The sequence below is a fragment of the Polistes canadensis genome, unplaced genomic scaffold, assembly GCF_001313835.1.
Source record: "Polistes canadensis isolate GaletaPanama2010 unplaced genomic scaffold, ASM131383v1 scaffold_230, whole genome shotgun sequence".
In the NCBI taxonomy this organism is placed as follows: domain Eukaryota; kingdom Metazoa; phylum Arthropoda; class Insecta; order Hymenoptera; family Vespidae; genus Polistes; species Polistes canadensis.
In genome coordinates this window covers 85,489-91,665 of record NW_014569777.1, presented here as the reverse complement: position 1 = coordinate 91,665, position 6,177 = coordinate 85,489, and positions in this window count along the sequence as shown.

Here is a 6,177-nt window from a genome sequence, read left to right as displayed (position 1 = left end):
TTTTTTTTTTTTTTTTTTTTTTTTTTGGAAGTTTAAATTGAAGAATTCGATTAAACGTTTAACCACGTTCAAAATTTCACGATTCCACCGTGTTAATCATCAAAAAGAAATGAAAATAATATTAACATTAATAATAATAATAATAATAATAATAAAAGAAAAGAAAAACAAATAAACAAGGAAGAAGAAGAAGAAGAAGAAGAAGGGGAGGATAACGAAATTTCAAGAATCTTATTATAGAAAAATGCTGACTCGAACAATCAGTGGAAAGCTGAGAAGACGAGGGAAATTTTAGTTTTAACGTGCGATAGAATTTCATTAATGTTATCACAGGTAAAAGAGGAAGGAAGAAGTAGAAGTAGAAGTAGAAGAAGAAGAAGATGGGAAACTAGTATGCGGAAGCAAGGGAGACTCGAGAAATAGAGGAAAACTCGTAAGAAGATTTGTCCGGGATGATCAAAGTCCTTCGGGATACAAGTGACTGTGCCAAGAAGGGAACAACGTTCTTGAAAATCGAATAGGATGGAAAAGAGAGAGAGTGAGAGAGAGAGAGTAGTCTTGCGATAAAGTTAAATGTATTTACAATGGTTGACGTATATTTACAGTTTATCTTGTTAATTAAATCCAATTGCAATCTAATAATCTAGAAAATAATTTCAATCTTTATTATAATAAAATTAATTTATTTTAAAATCGATCGAACGACATAGGTTTTTCTTTTTAAATTTGAAATTATTATTCTGTAATTTTTAATATTATCTTTTCGCGTTTATTAAATCGATATATATATATAATCGTGAAAAGAAAATTGTTCGTAAATTATAAGTGTATTAAACAAAAATAATAATAATAATAATAATAAAAACGCGCAATAATATAGAAAATCAGAATAAAAATTGCGATTAAACAAAAAAATTCCAAATGGTTCGACCGATCTTTTTTATAAAAAGAAATGAAAAAAGAAAACAAGAACAAAAAAGTAGTTCAACAGGAAAACGTTTTCAAATATTATTTGTCACAAGTATACCCAAGTAAAAAAGCTCCTGTGGTTTCCTTCGTTAATTAATAATAAAATATTGAAGAGAAGATTTTTCGTCTCTTCACCGAAGACATTCTCTCTCTCTCTCTCTCTCTCTCTCTCCCTATACCTAAATTTAGAACCCGAGAAGGTATGCGCAATAGGTTTTGCTATTTCGATAGAGTGTTGGTCCTAGGTCTTTATGAATAGAGACATACATATACATTGGGTGTATACCAAAAGTTGAAAGCCCTTAGAGTTAAGAAAAGGTACGAAAATATAAGAAATATAGAAGAAGAAGAAGAAGAAGAAGAAGAAGAAGAAAAAGAACTAGAGACTTCCCTTTTATTTCTTCTCTCTCTCTTTTTGTGTATATGTGTGTGTGCATGTGAGTGAAAGAACGTAAAAGGACCTAAGTAGGAAAAAAGAACCTTTTTATCACGTGTGCCGCCTTTTATCTATCTTTTTCCTTATTTTCAACGTCGCCTATGGTTGGTGTCGTCTATTTTATTCTCTCTCTCTCACTCTCTCTTTTACGTTTAGGAAGGTGATACTTAAGAGATTCTAAATAATGAATATCCCTTTGAATGGGGAGGGTTTTGTGCGAGATGTTTCGAGAAAGCTGCTGAGTTGAGGGCTGGGGTTGGGGTTGGGGGGGGGGTGGCATGCGCGTTAAAGTTTGAATTTCTATGGAATAACTAGGAAACTCTCTGCATTGCTACTTTCTTCTCTTCATCATCATCATCATCATCATCATCATCTTCTTCTTCTTCTTCTTCATCTTCATCATCTTCGTCGAGTGAACAAGCAGCTTCCTAAAGTCAACAAGCCGCGATAAGGAGAAAAATGGAAAGGGAGGGGGAGGAGGATGCTTGGTTGTGTTTAGCACGAATACAAACAAACCAACCAACCAACCAACGAACCAACCAACTAACCAACCCAACCCTTACCAACCTACATAATTGATCATTTCTATTTCCCTTCTTATCATCCTTCCCTCATACTTTTATTATTCTTTACATTTTGTATGCTCCTCTAAGACCCCTCCTTTATTTTTTTTTTTCCTTATACATCATCCCCCAACTTCCTATTACTGTTGAGCAAAAAGCGTTCAAGAAAAGTACCAACACCACCATCTTCTATTTTTCTCTCTTTATCTTTCTTTCTTTATCATTACAACCTTATACACCTTTTTTCATTTTTCTTAAAGTACAGGTAAGCCCTCTTTCATGTTTTTTCAAACTTTACCAGCCTATGTAACCGACCCCTTAGTATCTACTAACCATCGGGGTTATGTTTGCGCAAACCCCAATAGACACGCGAAAGAAAGAGAGAAAAAAAAAGAGAGAGAGAAAGAGAGAGAGAGATAGTTTCGCATTATCATTCTTGCACGGTTACGAGAACGTGTCAGTTCGGTATCGTCTTCTTACCGACGAACAACTGAAACATTTTTTCTTTACTTACTCTTCATAAAATCCTTTTATTCAAATCTATATACATATATATAAAATAAGAACAAACACAAGCAAAAAAAAGAATTCGAATCAAGTCGATACGTCGTCCAGTTATCATTTCAAATGTTTCCCGCCACACCCCAGCCCAATACAAAATTTCTATCTCAAGTGCAGTGAACGTTAACGATAAATTATCTTTTTTTTTGTGTTCATTTTACCGGGGACAATAAAAATGACGATAAACGTTGCTGGGAAGTGGAAGAAGAAGAAGAAGAAGAAGAAGAAGAACGGAAAGAGGAAGTTTAAGCGGAAAAGCAGCAGCAGCAACAGCAGCAGCAACGGTGGTTCCAGCAACAGGTGGTTTCAAAAATTCATTCCTGACGTTCCAATTATTGACTACTATAGCTAACACCCATCGACACCTTTTCCCTCCTTATCCCTCTTACATTCCTCGTTGCACTACCAAGCACTACCAACCCCCTGTACCTCCCCCAAACCCAAACCCCAAACCCTTAGCTCCTCTTCATCGTCTTTCTCTTTCGTTCTATCGTTGAGTTCGATCCATTCATGTTCTCTAAAACGATCGTGTGCCTCTTAATTGTGCATCTTGAAGGTGAACCAATCTCTTCTCTTAGTTTGACAACCCCCCTGTCCCCCTTGTACCCCCTGCCAGACTCTTCTCCTTTATCATTCCTTCTCATCCCTTTTTATCCAACCCCTACACTGTGAATTCGAGTATATATTGGCCTAAACGACCGTCGTCTTTCTATCTAATCCCCTTCTCATATCCCTATGAGATATAATACAATACTCAACGGTGTTCAGGAGAGAGATGAGCTACTCTGAACTAACAACAGGAAGTTAGGAGAATATGGATAATTCGTTATGTAAATTGGTTCACATCAGATCTAGAATTATACATATACACTGTAGTATATATCTCGTTGGTAAATTAATTAGGAAATAGAATCCTTCCTTCCTTTCCTTTCTTTCTCTATTTGATGTATATATGTTTCTTAGATGTAATCCTACAAATGGAAGAAGAAGAAGTAGTTATTATTATTTATTATTATTTGTGATTGTTTTATTTGGAATGATGGAAATATTCAATTGGATTTTGTATAAATGAGGGTAAATGTTAAGGTTATTATATTCTCGGTAAGATATATTATATAATATGAAATATTTATTATATGCGTGTGTATGTTCTAAGTTTGAGATAAGTAATGTAGTTGAACATTCGATTGTAGAATTTTGGGAATGTTATTTTATAATTTTAGGCTATCCAATGGTTATTATTATTATTATTATTATTGTTATGGGGTTTATGTTTTTGTTTATTTTTCCGATTGGTACGTGTTTCCTATACGTGAATGCGAATCAATATATGTATATTGATTTATTATATCATTTTTTATAACAAAATAATCCTTCTTTTTTTTGCATACAATTTTTTATTTTTTATTATAGTATCTTATAATTTAAATATGTCGTCTCATGTGTGAATATAAAAAATAATATATATCTTCATCGTATCATTTTTATAATTATTTTTATAATTATAAAAACTATTGATAGGATTGAAATATTTTCAAAATTGGATGTATATATATATATATATATATATTTTTACAATGAATCAATATATTCAATGATTTTTTTCGATAAATAATCCTTAGTACATTTAAGAACATTGCTAGAGTCAACGATTTCAGTTAACAATTGACCCATACGAAATATTTCGGTTAAAGTTTTATAAACAGTAATAAAAATCGAATGATCGTTTGTCGTTTTCCAAATAGATCTTTTATTTCGCTTTTTCAAATCTTTTCTCAAAGATATTAAATACCTGACACGAATTTTATCATCCATATTGTTATAATTATTATTATTATTTAACGACGACCAAATCATTTGAATATATTTTTTCCAATCGTTCGTATCATTTAACATCAAATTTGACGAAGTATCATTAAAATAATAAAATTCGTGTTTAGTCGTGTTATTATTTCGATCAAAAAATAATCGTGAAATGAACAATCTTAATATATTTAACAAATTGTTCGAATCATTTAAATACAATGATCCATTACCAACCAATTCTAATTTATTTTCAAACAACGTTAAAACTTTTGGCTCCAATAAGAAAACATATCTTCGATTAGCCGAATTATCGAATTTTGTATTATACGTTTCAATGAAATTGTCTCTTTCGTTATGACGACGTTTACGTTTACCCATAGAACTCGAATTAAATAAAGAAAAAATAACGTTCGATGATTGATTATTTAAATTATCAATTTGATTATTTAACATGGCTGCTCGTTTAGTTATATCCAATATGAGTGTATCATTTAAATTCTTTTCCGTGGTAACATTATTATCATTATAATATTGTTTTTCGTTCGACGAATTAACGTTAATATCATATTCCGAATAATCATTATTATTATCATTATTATTATTATTATATGATAAATATTTATCACAATATTTCGAATTATTATCGCAATTATCATCGATCATATTGTTGTTGTTGTTGTTATTTAATTGCATTAATTCATTTTCAATAATATTAGATATAAAATCTGATCTAAGGTCGTTCGTACCAAGTAGATAATCGATCCAACAATAACCCAACTTTATTTCATCGTTATAAGTGTCGTAAATCGTACGGCAATATTTCAAATACTTTTCCAACAAAGCTATGGGATCGTTGTTAATCTCTTCCATATCGGTTCGTCCATGTTCGATCAATAGAAATATAACGAGTAAATATTTCCAAACTAACGACATGAAACTAGACGACGACGACGACGACGACGACATGGTGGATGATAACGATGGTAATCCCCGTATAAAGTTTTTCTTCTTCATCCTCACCAGTTTCGTATTTTCCAAGAGCTTTATAGTGTATAAAAATATATATATATATATATATATATACTCACACATGTAAGTAATAATTTTGTTCACTTAGTACTTCTTTTATCTCTTCTTCTCTTCACTTAATAACTTTTTTGTTCTTTTTTTTTTTGTTTTTATTTCTTTTTTTTAATCCATCAAATTGTTCTTTTTTTGTATGAACGATTTAAAAGTTCAAAATAAGAATCAATTCGGATAAATGATATTTAGTTTGGAAAAGTTGTACAATTAGAACGCGTTTAAATTTGTTCTATTATTATTATTATTATTATTATTATTATTATTATATTATATTAAAAAGGTTTGATCAATATTATTCGTTGTATTTAACGCGAATAATCATAATCGATCAATAGGCAGTTAAACGATAACGATTAACGACCTGTGATAGTTAACGGGGGTTTTGGTATACCACTGGTTCGTATCGATAGAGATGAAAGAGGGAAAAGGGAAACGGGGTAAGGGAGGGAAAGGGATATAAAGACGTCGAATGGTGGTGAAATTGGATTTGCAGGACCGCAAAGCGACACGTTTCAAATGGATTTTCTCGTGGTGGAACCACAAGACAGACTGACTAGGCCTTGCCAAAGGATCCTCGATATATTTCCTCGGTATACCTACCTACGTTACCGTCAATTAGTCACCATGCCAAAGTGCATATACCTGTCCAGTAGGATCCTTTTTTAGATAAAGTATTTTAGGTTTTTATATTTTTAATGGATATAATAATCTTTTCGAAATTTTATGATAAGGATAGATAATGTATCAATATAAATATAA